Source organism: Chiroxiphia lanceolata, chromosome 5 (assembly GCF_009829145.1).
Source record: "Chiroxiphia lanceolata isolate bChiLan1 chromosome 5, bChiLan1.pri, whole genome shotgun sequence".
Taxonomy (NCBI): domain Eukaryota; kingdom Metazoa; phylum Chordata; class Aves; order Passeriformes; family Pipridae; genus Chiroxiphia; species Chiroxiphia lanceolata.
In genome coordinates, this window is record NC_045641.1 from 2,428,570 (window position 1) to 2,447,614 (window position 19,045).

Below are 19,045 nucleotides of genomic sequence, written 5' to 3' on the forward strand. Positions count from 1 at the left end.
TGTCATTTCTCCTTCTGTTCTTCCTCTCTGATACCATGGTGATGGAGCACATATAAGAATAGCTATTCTTCACTGGGGTTCCCACAGCATCCCAAGATGAGCTTATGCTTCTCCCCTCTCTGTCTCCCACGTTCACTAAGTGGGTAACTCTGCGTGCTGCCAACCCCACATGCTAAAAATATGGGCTAGCCTTCCCCCCCCTCCTCCTCCCTCCTATCCCCATACAATTGGCTTAAAAGTCATGAATTGCAGCAACAAAAAAAAATCACAAATGTTGGGCTTGGTTTGTATAATTTTCAGTTATTTTCTTTGAGCCTGGTGTTCTGACAAAACAAACCTTTCACCGTGCTGCCTGGGCCCACTGCTGATTTGGGGCAGTTTGACAGGCAGTGAGATGATTTGAGCCCTGAAAGTTTTTGGGTGGGTGGCTGGGTGGATGTTCCCTGAGTGAGAAAATGCCAAAGCTACGTGGGAAAGAGGCTTTATAAATATCCCTATTGAGGAGCCACGAGTGACGTCCACAATTAGCTGTGAGATTTTGTAGGCTGTGAAGTGTATTTTGCATATCCTTTTCCCAACGTCTGAGGGAGGCAAAACTTCCTAAAATACCTTTCTAGATTATTACCAACTGCAAGGGCTGGGCAGGGCTGGGTCATCCTGGGAAAATCTCTAGCCTGGCTCCCATCCTGTCTCCTGCATTTGTGGTACCCACTGGAGCATCCCCAGGAGCTGCATCACAGCAGCAAGTCTGACCCAGGTTCTGAAATCCCAAATTAAAGCCCTAATCTCTGGATTCCTCTCTTTAGGATGTCCTGTTTTCTTCTGGATTTCTTCTGATTTGAGCATTGCTTCTCCTTAGCTGAACCAGCAGCCGTTTTCAATGCCATGTGCCCTCAGTGTTGGCATCCAGCCTTCCCCTCTCACCTTCCAGACTCCAGGGACACTCCTCCTGTGTGTCCCTGCCCTGCTTTCCTCTGCCTTTCTGCCCATTTCTCCATCTCATCCCTCCACTCCCAAAACCTCCCCACTCCTTATCTCCCCCCCCCCCCCAGTGCTCTCCAGCCCTCGGGAGCAGGGATTGATTGCTCTTCTTATTGGTATTGTCCTCCAAAATGAAAAAAACAATGAAATTGTCTGACTTTCCCCGGTTGTATCTTATCATTCCACCTGCCTGCTCCCAATATTACTCCCTTTCACTCGTCTCCTGCCGTTTAAAGTAGCCCCTCTCAGGCGTCCCCTCATTTAATTCGACAGCCCCAGCCTGTGTTTTATACTCCCCTTATCATTACGGGCTGACTGCTCCCCTGGCTCCCATCTCACCCTGCCCCCGTCCATCTGCCCCTCTCCCGTGTCCATCCCCCTTCTGTTTTGTTTGGACTAACGACAGCCTGGGTGTGACCGCCGGCGATAATGGTCGGCAAATATTTGAAGGGAGAAGGAGAAAAATCGTTCCCTGGGGAGTTTCCAGGGGGAGGGCAGAGGGTGAGTGGAGGGAGGGCTCCGGAGTTGGCGGGGAGGGGGGGGCCTGGGACAAGGAGAGGGTGGGTGGGTTGGGAAGATGTGCAGATGATGCTGTCGGCCTCAGTACATCATAAATCCCCCTCTGGGTGGACGAGGGATGTGGGATGAGCATCCTTCTTATCCCTTGGTCTACTTGGAAAGACAGGCTCCACCTGCCATGGCACCTTGCTGGTGACGTGGAGATGGGAACGGACAGAGAAGGGAGAAAAAAGTGATGAAATTGCAGCAAAGAGAGGAAATTTGAGCTGAATAACTCTGGAAGTCCTCCTGTAACTCAGCTGAGGTTGGTGAACTAGTGTCTGAATCCAGGTGCTGACATGGACTGGAGCACACTCGATGGGAAGAGCTCTGGAGAGGGGGGACAGGAAAGGGGGAGTAGGGGGGTAGGGGAGGTGGGGGGTGGGGTGCCCTTGGAGGGGCTGTGAGGCTTCTGTGAGTTGCTGGGACAGTGTGAAAGGAGGTTTTGCTTCCCCACAAAAAACCCAAACAGGTGGGGTTAAAAAAAGAAGGCAAACCTCACCTCTGTTTGACACTGTGCTGTGTCTGCTGAGAAGGGGCAGGCGTTAGATAACTGAGAAAAATGTTATTTAATAAATGGCCTACTAAGAAACCTGCCAAAAACATCGTCCCTGCAAGGACTGGCAGGGAAGTTAAGGGAGTTGCCTGAGGCTGTGCAGCAAATCAGTGGCAGGAGAAAGGGCACCTTGCACAGCTCTGCTCCGTGCCAGGACACCCTGGGTTTCTCAAATAAACCAATGTGCAAACCCCTGAGACTCCAAAGATATATTGGACAAAGCACAAATGGAGAGTGGCAGAGATGGACCCTCTCAAGGGCTTTTTCTCTACCCCTCGTTAGAAATTGGCTGCAAAGATGCTACAGAGGGGAAGGCAGTGGCCAGGTGACCAAGTGACACAATCCTCTTCCCTGGGAACTTCTCTTACATTTTTTTGACAGCATTTCTGTCTCATTTTCTGTAGACAACCCTTCCTGAAGCTGGTAAAGCTGCCAAAATCTTACAGTGTGACACCCCCGGCAGCCAGAACCCAGACCAAGAACTGAGCTCACCCTTTCCCTCCCCGGGGATGTCACAGCGACAACGCAGAGCCCTGGACGAGCTTTAAACCGGCTCGCAATGAATTTTCCCCCTCCACCAGCATGATAAAGACATTCTTTGTCAGCGGCGGAGACGGTGACAGCTCCCCAGGAGGGGACAGTTTTCTTTCGTGCGTCAAAAGAGGGGGAGTTGGAAGGACCTGAAACACTGGATGGCAGAAGGGGTGAAAAAGAGACCTAGAGGAACAAAATTATAAGTTAGCAGCCCTCTCCCCGAGTTGTTTGTTTTGTTTTTTTTGTTGTTTTTTTTAAGGTTTCACCGGGTTTGTGGGATTTTGGAGCTGCCACCAAGCGCGGTCGCTGCAGGTGGCGCTGCGATGTTGGGTTTTAGCGGTGGCTGCGCTCGCCCAAGCCCGGAGATTTTAGCAACCAGCTCCGGCTTTCAGCAACTTAAACACCGTGTTGGTTTAACAAACTTGTAAAATGGCGGGGCAAAATAATGATAATAAAATCCCCAACAACCCAATTTAGATTCTTGCTTCTCTCTCTCTTTTTTTTTTTTTTTTTGAGTTCTTCTTTCTTTAAATTAGCTCCTCTGCTTTGTTATTGGAGTCTCAAAGTGTACAGATGTATATCCTCGGAAAGAATAGGTGTTTTCTGTTCTTTAGGTGCTGATGGGAGTGATCCCTGTGTGTGGCTGAGGTAATAAGGCATGAAATGAAAGGATGTGTGTGTGTTTGCTGCCTGCAAACCTCTCCTGCTTGCTGGAGAGGGAGGAACTGCAGAGGGATGTGGAGATGCTGTTGGCATCCAGGACTTCATGAGCAATGGAGGGTGTTTTGGGGCAGCAGGAGGGAAATCAGGCTCTTTGGATGGAGACAACATGATTTTGCCTCTTCCCAGAGGATGCTGAGAGCAGCTTTGGTGCTGTTTGGTGGGTTTTCCCCCGGGAATGGAGGAGTGGGGGTGCCCAGGTTCTCTCCCTGATTTTTTGCTGTGACCTGGGGGGGGAAAATATCCACTTGATGACAACAGGGTGAGCCTGAACCCTCCTTGTCCTTGGGCCTTTTTACTGCAGTTATTCACGGGTCAGGGGAGGTCATTTGGGTTTTCCAGCCCTAACCCTTTTCCGCCCCCGCTACCCAGTTCATGAAAAGGCCTATAAATAAAGTCCCATTTGTCACTCACTCCTTCATGAACCCAAACAGCACAGGCATATATTGACTCATGCCATTGTCTTAAGAAGCAGAAAGAACTCGTCTTAATTTCTTCCTTCCCACCAGATAGCGGGAAGTAATCTCGGCATATCCAGATTATCCCTGTTTAGCGGAACAGCCTGGTTTTAAAGGGAAGACCAAATTTCCCAGAGATTTTCATATGTCTTTATTAAATGGAGCTGCAAGCCAGACTGGACATTAAATAATACTGTATTGCTTACAGCTGAAGTGATCTTTAGAGGTTACTAACCTGCCACTGTATCTCTCAGATTTCTGTCTCGCTCTTCCATTGTCGTTTTGCTGTGTTATTACTCTTCAGGCTTCACATAGTGTTCATTTCTCTGAATGAAAACAAATGACTCCTTGCAAGAGGCAGGAGATAAAGAATAATAAATACATTTTATGCACCACCTTAAAAAAAAAGGGCTCTGAATCCCCATCCATCCATCAGGAAATGTAAAACAGAGCTCAGGCAAAACACACACGCGCTCAGGCACGAGCCCGGGAGATAAAACTTGTTTTAAGGAAAACATGATATTGTTTAAAAATAAATATCTTGGAGGATGCAAATAGACAGCCCCCGGCCCCCGTGTTTCGTGGCATAAATTTAAGATAATTAAAAATACAAAGCTCGGATTAAGCCTGATTTTCTGTGAATGGGAGAGGCTGCGGGGAGGAGGGGAGTCCTGCTGTGCCTGGTGCTGTACAAGCTGCCCCGGAGAGGCAATTCCTGCCTCCAGAGGGACAATCCCTGCCTCTGATCATGGCTATTGATTGCCACGAGTGGTGGGACCCTCTTCACCAGCCACCCCTTGCATCCCTGCTGGGTGCCTTCTACTGGGGAGAGGGAAGCTGTAGGATCACCCCCAGAGTTTTCCCCTTCCTGTCCTGATGGGCCAACACTTCTGAAAAGAATGTCTTCACTTACACTCTTCCCTAGACCTGCTCAAGGTGCCCATCCTCGTGGCACCAGAGCTCCCAGGGGAAGCAGCCCTGTTGCTTCGTGCTGCCATCAACACCCTGAGAGCATCCCCTTCCTCCCCACCATCTGCTGTCTGCTCCGCTTTTGGCCGGAGGAGGGCTCGGATATTACCTGCAGAGAGGACATCAGGTCTCTGCACGGTGGGAATGAACTTGTGGAGCGGGATCTGCTCCGTGGGGCAGCTGCCGGACACCAAACTCAGGCAGGAAGCGCTAACAGCTTTTAAAAAAATACCATTATTCCTGCGGCTGCCGGGAATTAAAGGAAGCCCCGGCGAGCGGAGCAGCTTGCAGCCGCTCTCCAGGATTACTGCTCACCCAGGCTGAGAGATTGATCTTCCTCTGAGCCTCCCCACGCCCGCTCTGATCCGCCTCCTCCTCGGTGTGTCCAAGCCGGAGGAGAGCAGCGGGGCACAGGCTGGAGAGGGAAGGGAAAACAGATGCCAGGGCCGGGAAGGGCTTTTCCGGCGAAGGAATAGGGGGAAGCAGCACCTTGAGTGGGTTTTGGGTTTTATTCTTTCTTTTCTTTTTTTTTTTTTTTTCTTTTTGGGCAGAGACGTTTCCCAATTAGCCCAATCAGGCTGGAGATCCTAGGTGTCAGTAGTGAGTAGGAGCGAGGGAAGGCACAGGAGGAGGAATCCAGGCAGCCGGAGTTCCAGCCGTGGGAGAGCGGCGGCGGCGGTGGCAGCCCGGGGAGGCGGCCCCGCTCCCCTCCCCGTCCCCATCCCTTTCCCCATCCCCTGCAAACTTTAGGACGACGAAAAGCCGCTCGGGGGACCCCCCTCCAGAGACAACCTGCGCTCCTCCGCCTTCTCCTCTCTCCCAGAGGTGGGTGGCTGGAGAAAAGGAGGAGCAACCGGCCACTCTCTCTGCAAAGATAAAAAAAAAAAAAAAGAAAGAAAGAGAAAAAGGATAGAAAGGGATTTTATTACCGCTTTAATTTTTTTATTATTATTATTGTCATTTTTTATATCCTTCCCTGGTGTATGGGCTGGCGTTGCCGCCGCACTTCCACACCTCTCCGGCTTTTTTTTTAATTTTTTTATTTATTTTTTTGGGGGTGGGGGGGAAGAGGGGTGTGTGCCTGCGCTGGCAAAAGAGCCTGGGTGTCCAAGCCCGCTCCCGCAGCAGCCACCATTGGCGAGGAGGAGGGCTGGGGAGGAAGGGCTGGCGAGACAGCCGCAGTGCGAGCCCTCCCCGGCGGGCGGGAGGCCGCGGTGCCGGGCGCCGAGCTGGGCATGGCCCCGTAGCGCATCCCCTGCCTGCAGCCCGCCTGCCTGCACCCCGCCTGCCTGCTCCGCTGCCTGGCTCCCCCCCTCCTTACTGATTTACAGGCGGGGGGGGGGAGAGGGAAGGCTGGGGGAGGGAGGGAGGGAGGGAAAGAGGGAAGGGTGATTTGGGGGGGAGTGAAAACTGGAGCTGCGTTTCCCCCCCCACCCCGCCCCGCGCTTCCCCCCCACCCCGGCTCTGGGCGAGCCAGACACGGTTTGCCCAGTGCGGAGAGAGGGGCTCCGTGTTCCGCCTCCGTGGAGTATTTGGGATTGGAGAGAGTGACACACACACACACCGCACACACACACACACGCACACGGAGACCATCTGCAGTGTCAATGCGGCGCCTGCTCTGAAGACTGAAGTGGGGGGAAAGGAGAAGAGAAAAAAAATTATATATATATATATATATATACACCAAAACCCACCCAAAGCAAGCGAGGAGCACTGCCAGGTAAGGAGCCCCCTCGCCCCGCCCGGGCGGCAGGGGCTGCGGGAGGATCCCCGGAGGATGCCCCGGGAGGGCCGGCGGGGCTGCAGTGGTACCTGCCCCGCACACCTGGCGGCGGTGGAGCGGGGTCCTGGGAGGGCTGCTCCCCAACCCCGGGTTCTGGGGAGGGGGTCGGGGCTGGCGGACAGCGGGCTGAGCCGGGGGGCTCGGGCACGGCCCCTCCGCCCCTCCCGGCCCGGCTTGCGAGGATGCTGGGGAGGGAAGGGGGGTCGCAGAGGGGAACCCCCCTCCTCCACATCCCCAGCGCGCAGGGGACGCGGTGCCCGGTGTCCCCCCGTCCCCGGGTCCCCGATGGCTTTTTCCCCCATGCACAAGGCTCAACTTTTCTCCCCGGGGGTAGCGGCTTCAGCGGCGCAGCCCCCCTCATCACCCCGGCTGTGGATTTTCCTCCCCTCGGGGGGTATTTTCCCCCTTCGGTGCTCCAGCGCTTTCCTTGGGCGAGGGGCTGGAGGCATTAGCAAACTTTTCCTGCTCCCGGTGAGGTTGCGGCTGGACGGGGCTGGAGGCAGAGCCCTATTCCCGGGGAGGATAACACCTCCCGGGTGACCGAGGGATGGGGACAAGGGCCACCCCCGGTGGTGAGCACCTAGGAGGGAAGGGAAGACCTCCGTCCTTTCCCTTTCTGCGAGAGTTTTCCTGCCCAAATCCCGGCTGCGGAGTCAGCGCTGCTAAACCTCCCTCCTTCCCTCGGTGCATGTGTTGCTGCAACCGAAACCTGCGTATTGATGCTCTGCGTTTATCAGACATATGCCCTTAAATTATGTAGACAGCGAGAAGTGATCTAAACACCGAGCCGCACATGGTTTTGGTGGAAATCTAATACTCCGGCAGCAGATGAGTTCCTCCCAGATAAACAAACCCACTTGCTCAGCCCCAGCAGGGCTAAAGTGCTGTTTGGATTTGTAGTGGCTGCATGTGGCTGCTCCATCCCCAGCCCAGAGCAAACCCTCCTCCTCCTGGGGCTCCATCTGCTCCCGGTGCCGGGAAGGGATGCAGCCAGCGTTCGCGGTGCTGGATGCGGATGTAGGACCTTCAGGACTCGCCTGCATGGAAAGGACCAGGTGGAGAGCGTGTGGCTGTGCTCCTCTCCCGTAAAACTTCCACCCCGCTTTGCTTCCCAGCCCTGCCGCCGGGCAGCCGCGCCAAACAGCTCGCTGGGAACGCACCTGATTTTCCATGGCTTCCCTCCGCTGCCGGGATGCGATGACTGGGATGAGAGGTTTTGGGGAAAGCGAGCGGGTTCTGAGGCTTTCCGGGTGGTGGGGGTGAGTGGTGCAGAGGGAAGGTTTGGATCGGGACCCCTGAGATTGCTGGGGGATGCTCTTGCTCCACGGGAACAATGATGGTGTCAGGAGATTTTTACAGCCTATGCAACCGCTCGCAGCCTTCTAGGGACTTATCTTGAGCGTGCACCAGCCCTGCACAAATATTTCGGGAGGCATAGAGCGTGCTAACTTATTTTCTTTATCGGTCCTCTGTTTCACCGGGGTCTTGTTTGTAGAAACCGGTGAAACCCGTAAGCGGGCAGGACCAGCGGAGCGAGGGTTGCTCTGCCTTTGCGTCTCGGGGATTTTAATTACGGCGTGTGCCTCTCAGTGCGAGATTAGGTGCTTTTTCCCCCCTAAGCCACTGGCTCAAGATCCAGGGGGTGCGAGCAGCGTTTTGTTTGCGGTTGAATTGCCTGGGAAGCGTATGCTTGTTTGTTTGTGTGCGGGATCCTTCGCCAGAGCCGGGCTTCCAGCGGTGCAACAGATGTGTGTCTGCTTCCCGTGTGCAGCCAGGTTTGAACATGCAATCCCAGCCCCGTCACGGAAGCCTGGGATTTTCATCCCTCCTGCGCCCAGACCCATCCTCCGTGGGGGTGTCTCCTTTCGGAAAGGACCAGCCCAAGGCTTTTTCCTTCTGTCCCATCTTAAACGTGCGGCGACACCGATACGATGCGCGATAACTGACAGCCGCATGATCTAAGTGTTTGTGTCCAAGACGGGGCGTTTTAAAATCCAGGCTGATGATCAGTCACGGTGCTGTTGGGGAAGCATTTGCTTGATGATTGTAACTGCCTTGTAGGCGCCAAGGGCTGGTGTTAAATCTGCTCAGCGAGCAGCCCAGCACCTGGCGAGCAGGAGGGATGAGCGCTCTCGCAAATCCAGAGGGAGATGCTGAACTTCTCCACAGGGAGAGGAAATATTCGAGCCTTCCCCCACGCATTCACCTGCCAGCATCCCTCTCTGCGCCGCAGCCAGCCCGGTGCCAGACAAGCCTGTGGATGTGGCAAAGCCAAGGGCTGAGCACAGGCACGGGAGCGGCTGAGATCCCTCGCCGGGAAGGCAGGAACCGCCTTTGGAAGCCGAATCCCGGGGGGCACCGGGCTGCCGGAGCCGGTTTCATGTCGAATCCTCTACTTTTGCGGGCTGAGGAGGGGAGGAGGGACGCCGGAGCCCCTTTTGTGTTGCATCTTTTTCCTTTTACCGAACCGCTTTGTTTCTGCCTCCCAATTTCCTCGATGCCGTAAAACCAAACCTCCCTCTGGCAGCGCCGGGGTTTGATTCGCGCTCTCACACGCCCCAGGGTGAGGAGCTCCACAAGGTCTTACGGTGCTCGGGCGTGCTGAGGGTTAACGCCGTGTAGGAATTAATTTCTCATTTGGAAGGGAGCTCTGAGAAGCTCCTTGCAAAGCTGAGAACGGCTGGCACAGTGGGCTCGTGCTCCGCGTTGGGATCCTACGTGGGGAGGGTGTTGGAGGTAGAGCTGTTGAGTTTCGGAGTTAGAGGTGCCAAAGTTTGTGGCTTGGCACTGCCTACACGTGTTTTCGAGCAAGATTGGTGTGCTGCCCCGGGAATCACTTGGCTCCTCCTGATTTATTATTCACAATACTCCTTTATGAGGTCCCCCATGGCTGAGATTGAGACCCCATGGCTGAGACTGAGACCCCACAACACCCCTTTGCAGAGGGGACTCAAGAAGTCTCACGTCTTGCCCATGAATTCCCCTCTACAACCAGAGATGTGTTTTGGATTATGAGTTTCCCTTGGTAGAGCCCTCAAACTGCTTGATGCTCAAATAAAAAGCCCTTTCTGGTCCCCACCAATGTGACTAAAGGCTTCAGAGGGCTCTTTCTTACTCCTTCTTGCTTGCAAGACTCAGTTAATGGACACCAACCGCTCCAGGCGCCCAAGGCAACGAGACTTCCCGTCTGTGCAGAGAGTCTGGGCAACCCACTGACTTACTGCAGGGCATCAGTGATGAGCGTGCTTCCCTGCATGACTGTCTTCATGTGAGAAGTGCTTTATATCCTTTAGCTCTGAGCTCTCAAGGAGCCTGTGACCAAAAAAAAAAAATAGAGAGAAAAAAAAGAATGACACAGAATTACTCCCGGATGTTTCTCGCTCAGGCTCTGAAGGATTTTTAAACAGTGGGAAAGTGTTCTCTCATTCCCTGGGTTGGGAAACCGAGGCACAGGGAGGTAAAAAGCTCAGTCTGCATTTACTGATGGGAATTCTCACTCATCACCACCAAATGCAAACTGAACCCCAAGTTTGATGGTGGGAGCAGGGAGTGCTGTCCTACCCTAAAGGTTGTGCTTCGACAGCCAAGAGCAGTCCTTGGTCACAACAGGACACTTCTGAGACTGAATTTTTTAATTAAAATGACAAATGGGTTCTTTGAAATATCATAGAATATCATAGAATGGTTTGAGTTGGAAAAGACCTTAAAGATCATCTAGTTCCAACCCCTTGCCATGGGCAGGGACAAACAAACATCTCGGGTTAGGGGATTGGCCTGGGGCAACTGTGCCCTCACGAACCTTGGTCCTTGCGTCTTTGAAAAATTTGGTACAAAATGCTTTTAATCACCTTTGGCAATGGAGAGATCATTGCAAAAATGGTGTGCTGAGATACCTACATTGTGTGTGGTGATTTTCTGGCTGGCATTCTTCCTTGGGGTTTTATTGACTCATCCCACAAGAACTGTCTGGGTTTTTTTTGTTCTTCACGTGTGCATGAGCTCTGTAACTTTAACTCATCCTTCAGTGGTTGAACCTTGTGAGGTGCTGAGCAGCCACCCAGGGAAGAGGTGTCAAGTCTGCATCCCCTGCAACAGGAACCAGGGTATGGTGGCATCTGCCCTGTACCCTTTCCTTTATTAAAAAAACCTCTGTGAGCCCTTAGAGATGCTGGGAAGGCTTTGAACAGGCACCCTTTGGTTTGAAAACCCCATGGCCACTTCACTTCAGACACCTGCAAGCCTGTGCACCTCCAGCTGATGTGAACCTTGCCAGGTGATTCCTGGAACATGGGAAGCCAGCTTTTTGCTGAAATATAGTGTTCCCAGCTGTTTCCATCTCCAATTGTTTGTAGAAGGCACCAAGTTCTCAGAGCCTGAAGACCTGAGTGACTGTGTTGAAACCCCCATCTCCACTATGCCTCCTGTCAGCAGGTGGCTTTGACTTTACCTGGGGGAATCCCTAGAAAGAGAGAGGTCATTTGCAGACTCTGTGACTTTCTTTTACTCCAGGCTTTGCTACTGGGAGGCTTTTCCTGTGTTCCTTAGATACTTCATGCTGGGAAACAGAAATCCAGACGTGAAAGTCAAGAGGCTGAGATTCCCAGGTTTCTTTTGCAGTGGGGATAAACAAAACCTCCCACTAAACGTGGCTGGATTTGCACTGATGACCCAAAAAGGAGACCTTAAATTGCCAGCTCTCCTGGTTTTCATCCCGCTCTCTTGAGTTTCCTTCCAGCTCTATTATCCATACACGAGTGGTCTGCTGGGGCTTTCCCACCCAGCCATTGGCAATAAATTTCCAGGAGCTGACTGGCACTTGAATTTGCCTTGTCCTTCTGACAGGACGAATGTGTGGCTCTAACACAGATAATATGGGATAGGTTTCCATTACAGGCATTTGCATGATATATATCACACACTTCCCCCTCCTCCCCGCTCCTGGAAGGGCCAGAGGGATAAATCTTGATGCTTGGTGAACCAACCCTGCACCAAAGGCATGTAAATGTTTATGAAATGAGCCACCACGACCCACGTGTTGTTTCTCCTTGAGCATAAAACGCCACACGAGGGAGGAAAGGTGAGAGTGGTGGAGGTGTTTTATTCCCAGCAATGTTTTCCTGTGAAACAGTGACGTGAGGCTCGACCCAGGGGCTGTGTGGAGACGGTTAATATTTATATACTTGCTGTTTCTTCTCAATGAGAACTTGCACTTGTTGCCAGCAGCCCCCTGACGCTCATTCAGGAAGAGCCTCACTTTTGAGTGTCTCGGCGTTCAACTGTTTGGTGACTTGAGTTGGGAGTTATAGGAATGGGAGCAGTGAATTAGCAGTAAATCAAAGCCTGGATGGCTCCGTCCTCAGCTACAGCAAGATTTAAATTAAAAATATCTTGCCTGGATGAAGCCCTCGTAAGTCAAGCACTGGTGTTGTGTCAGTGCAGGCTTTGTCAGCTTTGAGACAGAAGCCATGAGGACCCACACATGGATTCCCAGCTGAACTGGGAAATTGCCACCTCATTCCTTCTATTAAATGTTTTCTTTCTCTCTTTTCTTTTCTCCTTTTCCCTGACCCAAAGGGAAGATGGCCATGCTGGGAAGTTGGGACAAGGTTTGCAGATTCGCCGCGTGCGTGTGGCCCTGCTTGACCTGGTTAGAGCATATTTGATCGTGAAAAGGGATTTATTTGTTTTTTGTGACAGGGGATTTGTCTATAATGTGGTGCTGGAAAGAAACTCATTTAGAGACTAAGGAGGTGTATCCTCTTACAATTGCCTATTGATGGAACAGCAAGTGCTTGGTGTGCTGCTACACAGCTTTATTTTACTTTAGGGAAACTTATCCTGGGCTGCCGAAGGGAGTCTCAGATTTGCTGGAGAGCTGTCCCATGGCCCTGAACGGGTCTGTTGGCTTTTTGTTTGCTCATCTATCAAATGGGGGTGGTCTCCTAGAAGTGACTGTCCCTTCAGCCACCATCTAGCAGTTGTTTTGCTCTAATCTTTACAAATGACTCACTTTTTGTAAGTGAGACGATAAAACCAGGGAGGTTCTGGTTGGGAACTCACTCACCAACCTGAGGAATAGCAGTGACTAATAGTCACTAATGGCCCCTGTCCCACCCCTGGGCAGTGTCACCTTCTTCTGCTGACTGGGAAGAGGCTTTCAGAGGTGGTCAGAAGCAGGAGACTGTTCTATACTGAAGGCAAAGGCTCTGTCACCACAGCCCTGCTGGGCAGAGGAGGTGAGCTGGGAATACAACCACACCCATTGTGGAGCCAATCAAAGGCTCTGCTTGGATTTTTATTTAGTGAACAATATATGAGGGGAAAAAAATACCCAAACACCCCCTCCTGCCCCCAAAATTAGGATGGGCACTTCTGCTTGATGTGCTACCTTAAAAAAACCAGTTTCTGCTCTGTTTTGGGAAACTCCTTTTTTATTGGGGTTTAGTGCAAATTTCTGTTTCTTGCTAAAGCAGAGCAACAGGTGGAGTTTTGCAAGCTTACCCCCAGACGTTAAGTGCTGGAGGGGGTTGGCATTTGCATGGCTAATTTTGGGCATTTTCTCTGTTTTGTGGTGCCTCACCCTTTGTACTCTCCCCTTCGTGGTGCCTTCTTGGCTAGAGGAGGGGCTGTCCCCTGCCACAGTCTCCTTTCCTTCCAGCCACCCTGGATCCCAGGACTGATTTGGAGGGTTGTAATGACCTCCATACCTGGTGCTTTTGAGGTGTTATACCCCCATCATCCCCTGGAGCGCTGACTCCACCCCTCCAGAGCGTCCAGCCCCCTCCCAGAAAGCTTCCCTGGGGAGGGGCAGTGCTCAGAGACAATCTGGAGGGTGAATTCTTGACTAAAGCCCCACCACTGAAGCCACCTCCAGGAGGGCAGTTGCCTCGTCACCCTGAAGACGGCAGGATGAGCTCTGAGTTCTCCTCCTGCGCTGAGCTGCTATGGTGATGAGTTGCTATAGAAACACAGAGTTAGCATTATTATTTATTATTGAAAGGTGCTTCTTTTCAGCTCTTGGTCGTGCCAAGAAGACCCCAGAGCTGGGTGTGGGACACTGCCCACCCTGTCCACGCAGGATGGTGGGTTAAGCTCTCCAGCACTCCGGGCTTTAGCCACGCTGGAGGCAAACAACCATGCTGTGCTGGCCCAGCAGGCTGATCTGGTTAAACAAATCCCCCCAGTATGTTCCCGTCACAGGTTCCTTCCTTCGTCGGATCCGTCCTTTGGAGGGGGATTTGAGTGAAGCGTTTCATTATAATGAGCTTAGTTATTTCCAAACTGGTAATCGCGTGTCACCATTTGGTGCAAAGGGTTTGCATTAAGTTCTGTAATAATATGTCTGTTCATCCATCACAAATACTGTATTCACAGGACCTTGTAGTGATTGCCTGGTAAATACCTTCTCTTATCTCTGCCTGTGCTGCTCCTTGTTGTTTGCTGAAGTTCCTCCTCTCCCCTCTGCAAATCCGTCCCTCTGTGCTGGGAGCCAGGGAAGCTCCTCCAGTGCTCCCTGTGCCCGGGTCCTGCTCTGCCTGAGCCCCCCTGGAGCTGGGCATCCCCCCAGGGATGCCTGTAAGATGCCAAACAGGGCCAAGTGATGCTCAGAATATTGCCCTGCCTGCCCTCACCATCACTTTCCAACTGCCATGTGTGAGATAAATCCTGCTTTGGGGCTGTTGCTCCCTATGGATGGAGTGGTATGTTCTGTAGGTGGGTGCTGAGCAATGCTCTGTCTTGGAGCTGCAGCAGAGGGTCCTGAGTGGACCTGATTTATACAGGACACATCAGTGGTTATGGAATGCACAGCTGGCAGTGCAGGAGGGATGTAAAGCCGGATTCCTGGGTCCCCTGCCTGGAGCCACCGGGTTCACGGCTTGCCCTCGAAGCTGGAAGTGCTGCAGAGGTGGCTCTGCAAGGAAACCTCCCTCCCTCCTGCTGTCCTTCACACCCTGGCAGCCCTGAGGATGCTGCAGCCACTGCAGAGGGTGGCTCGGTGGGGACAAAAGGCTGGGAGGATGGAGGGATGTCCAGAGCCACTGGGAGGAATTGAACTGCTTTCGCTCTTTGTCTGGGGCAGGGGAGGGCTTGGCTTTGCCTGCAGCAGGGATTAGCTGTGCAGTTCTTTCTTCTTCCCCCTCCTGGCTCCCTGGAAATTGCCTAGTGGGGAGAAAAAAAAAAAAAAGGAAAAGGGAAAAAAAAAACAAGAAGGAAACCAACACATTTTCTTGATGCAGAATTAACACCTGGGAGGTGAAGTTTCAGGGCTGGTCGGTGCAGCTGCAGGGGATGGCTCAGCTCCTCCTCACAGGTGCTGCAGGTGCAGGGCTGGGCTCTCCCTGCAGTCCTTGCAGATGCTCTCCCGGGGGACAGGGTGGGGAGGGATGCAGGAATGGCTGGACCAGTGCAGGATGCTGGGTATGGAAAGTCTTGGGCGTGGGGGAATCTCTGCTGTGGCTTGCAGAGCGTGGCCGTTGAAGTTCCCTGAATTCCCCCAGGTCTCCACCTTCCCCAGTCTTTGAGGAAACAAAAGGAGGCCCTTTAAAGCACTCCCTCTGGCAGGAATAAAACACCTTCCTTTGCAGAGCCTGCTTCATTGCTTGAAGTCAATCCCTTTGGGCTTTGTATTTTCCTTCTTGGAAGCTGAGCTCCCTGTGGGGAAGAGAAAAAACACCTGAGATGCAAGAACAGGGATGAGGGGGATGAGGGGCCTTCCTGGGAAGTGCAGGTTGGAGGTGGAGGGAAGGATGAGGATCCAGTGTAGGAGTGGGGGTGAATGCTGATCCCTCACTGTGCCAGAGAGTCCTGCAACCCATCCTGCAAGAGCTGTTGTTAGTGTAGGGTCACATCCAGACTGCCTCTGTTGTATTGATGTGCAGGAGAATCCTGCTGGAGTGGGAGATGCCCCTGCATGTCCTGCATGTGCCAACCCCTACTCCTGTCCTAAAAGAGGGAAGCTGACTGTGGGAAAGGAAAGCTGGCTGTGTTTTGGCAGGGTCACCCATGTTGATGTGGGTCTAGGGGGGTTGTGTGTTGCTTCTATCATCCCTTTTACTCCACCCTGAGCTGCAGCTGCAGCTGCTTGGGTATGTGCATTTGGAGAGAAGTCATCCAAGTGGTGGCATGGACTTGGGACTGACTGGGGGAGTCCCCTTGGATCCCACCAACTGTGAGACCATTCAGTCCCAGGTTTTTCTCCAAAAGCCTGCTGAGGGAAGACTCATTTTGACCACTGGACTCAGAGAATCTTTGCAGCCTCTGGCTTTCCCTTCCTGGCCTCCATGGTGGCTCCGAGAGCAAGAGCTGCTCCCCTTGACCAAGAAAGGGCAGGAGGAACGAGGCACCCTTGGAGCTGCTCCCTCTGTCTGGGTCAGGGATGGAGAAGGAGGTGAGAGAGCAGTAGGAGCTGGATGCTTAAACCACCTCTCAGAGCCATTCAGGAAGGATTTTTTTCCTTTATGATGGAGTTGCTGCCCTTGCCTGCCTCAGCAAGGCAAACAGCTCAAGGGGACGCCTCCGAATGAAAGCAACAACTTTTAGGACAAATTCCTCTCTGCATAATGTCTCAGAGAAAGCAAGGAAAGGAGATGGCAAGCGGGCCTAATTAGGTAAGTATTACCCATTAGGAAGGGGAAGGAGCTATCAAGTCGATTCCCATTTCCTTCTTATTTTACACGCCTGATTTTTCCGCCTCTCCAGGAGGTGGTGTGTGAAGTGGGTCTCTCCTTAGCTTGGAGAAGTAAATAATCAGAACATGATGCACTCCAAAGCTCTTCCCAAAGCTTTCCAAATCTGGAGTAAGCTGAGGATTTTTAGCATCTTCACAAGCCTTCCAGCCTTCCAGGAACATTCCAGCATCCACGAGACCTGGTAGGGATTTATTTCCCCGCTTCATACAAGGGAATCAAGGCACAGGTGGGCAGCAGGATTTGTGTATTCATAGGTGTCCTGTACATATTTCTCCTTGTTTTATCTATTCTGCCTGGAAGCAGAGATGACTTCTTGTTTCCTGGTTGCTTCCCAGTACAAACCTGGGTGTTTGCAGTGTGAACATGGGGAGGTATCCTGTGCTGTACTGGGATGAGCCCCCCAAATCACCACCTGCTCCACTCCTACCTGACCCCAGCACATCCCCACATCCTCCTGGACATGGGACCCCCCCCTTTACTCCCGTGCTCCAAAGTTCCTCTCCCGGCTGTGCTCTCTGTTGCCTCTTAGAACAACACATTGAGCGTGGGCTGCAATTACGGAGCCATCAACGGGTGCCTGTAACACATTTTGGCAAGGAGAGGGGATGGTTTGTGCACCAGCCTGCAAGGGAAGCGTTTTGCTCCCCCCTTATCTTCCTCCCCCTCTGGATTTTGTGAGTGGTGTTATTAAAGGCTGTTGGGAACTGCTGTCATTGGCACAGTCAATGGCTGACACAAGGCGGCCCTCAGACTTTGACTCATCACACACACACACACACACACTTTACAATGCATGAGCCACAAAAAAAAAAAACCAAAACAAAAAAAGGCAGTTTCTCACATGCATCACCCTTTTCCAGCTGTTTGAGCCCTTTTTTCATTCGTTTCAGAGAAGAAGTCTTGATTGTCCGCAGTGTAAGCAAGAGATTTGAGTTGCATCGTGGTGCCCACACGTTTCCAGCTCTCTCGTTGTCTCACAGTGGAAGTTGTGGTCTCTTTTTCCTTAAATACGACTACGTGCATCCATATATATATATATATATATGTGTGTGTATGTTTTATACATATACATAAAAATACACATTTATATGCACATTGCTACACACAAATGCAAACTACACATGGTTAGAAAATGCCAATCTGTTCACCCTGCACTTTTCACAGATCGCTGCCAAGTTTCCCCTCACAGTTCAGGAAAGGTTTTGCAGGTCCAGATTTCTGGAGAAGGAAGAGCAGCCTTTCCACACAAGCCAGAGTTAGAGGGATTTAGGACAAGCCCAGTTCTCCTTTTTTCCCAGCATTCCTTGGTCAGCTGGTGGGAGAGGGTGTTTTCCAGCTTGTAGGGAGGAGAGGGAAGAAAGGAAAGAGTTTGAGGTTTCTGCTCCGCCACAGAACTGAGAATAAATAGAGCAATCTTGGACAAACCTTTGTGTCTGGGAATGTGGCTCCATTGAGCTTGGCTGCTTTAATTCTTTTCAGAAGGTGCTGGTCCAGGCTCTGCTGATGGCAAAGGGGTCTCTGGGGGGCTGTCAGGGGTGGGGGATGAAGGTTGCGCACCGCTTCTCATCCCTCCAAGTGGCTCGGCTGGAGCTGGGCCAGGAGCACTCAAGTGGGGCAGCACAAGGTGCCACGAGCCTGGAGGACATCCCAAGCAGATTGCAACTCCGTGACAATCTGCTTTCCCAGTCCTTGGCTGTGCACGGGCTCCTGCTCACGCAGACGTCTCCGTGGCTCCCACTGGTCGATGCACAGGATGCTTTGGTCCATATTTCCCCCCAGTTAACAGCCTTCCTGGTCACACAGGCTCCTTTCCTGCTCTGCTTCCCCTCTTTTCCAGATGTTTGTGTGTGTGGAGGATAATTTTGATGCTTTTCCATACCTGCATGAGGTTATGTAAAAGTTACAGTGCGATGCTTGAAGGCTTTTCTCTCGGTGATTTGCCTCTTGGTTTCACTTGGGGTTGTCTCCTCTCCTGTTTTGCTTCTTCTTCCCTGGTAACACAGGCAGCAGAATCAGCTTTATTTTATAATAAGCAAAAAGGTCTCCAGGTGCAGGTTTGTGCTCTCCTGTCTCTTCTCCACTGCTCTCTGCCAGTGGGTGACTTATTTCACCACCCATAATTAGCCTCTCCCAAGGTCTCGCTGTTGCTGGGCTGAGGCAGAAGGTTTTACAGCAACTGCCTGTTCTCAAACACAGAGAAAAATAATCCCTTCCTCAGCCCAGCATTAGGAGGAGAGGATTTTACACTGTTTTATGCTGCTGCTGAAGCAGGGTGGTTGGCAGGAGGGACCTGAGGTGGCCCGTGGCAGGGCTGGGACGTGGTGGGGAAGTGGTGATGGAGGATGGAGGATGTGTGTGTCAGCCTCCCCAGCAGAGGAAGGAATCAAATATCTGCCCTATATCAAATACCAAGCTGGATTCCTGTGGGACTGAGTTATTGGTGAGGAGGAAGCTGACCTTCTCTTGTGTTTATGAACTGAATCTCTAGTTCACTTTGGGTTTGATTTTTTTTTTTCTCCCTCCTGTTGCAGAGTGCAATACTCCATTTCAAAGGATATAACATTTTCTTCATTTTCTCCTTTGCTGTGATTTTTTTTTTTTAATGTGCTCAAGATGAACAGACTTTCTTCCCTTTGGCTCTCTGTGCTTTATTGACTTGTCACTGGAAGTGGATGTTGCTGCCCATGTCTGTGGGGTCCATGAGCTATGCTGGAGCTCAGGGATATTCCCCTGTACAAATTCTCCTGGAGCTGGGCAAACACATTCTATTTTAGTAGTCACACCCCAAGTTTGA

General features: G+C 52.0%; 1 protein-coding gene across 1 annotated transcript in view; it reads left to right on the top strand.

Moving 5' to 3' along the window:
* The first annotated feature begins 6,187 nt into the window (after window positions 1-6,187).
* Window positions 6,188-19,045, top strand: part of PLXNA4 (plexin A4) — a 451,907-nt gene continuing 439,049 nt past the window's right edge. Inside the window, 1 exon segment of the mRNA XM_032687463.1 lies at window positions 6,188-6,499. The gene's annotated coding sequence lies outside the window, so the exon portion shown is untranslated.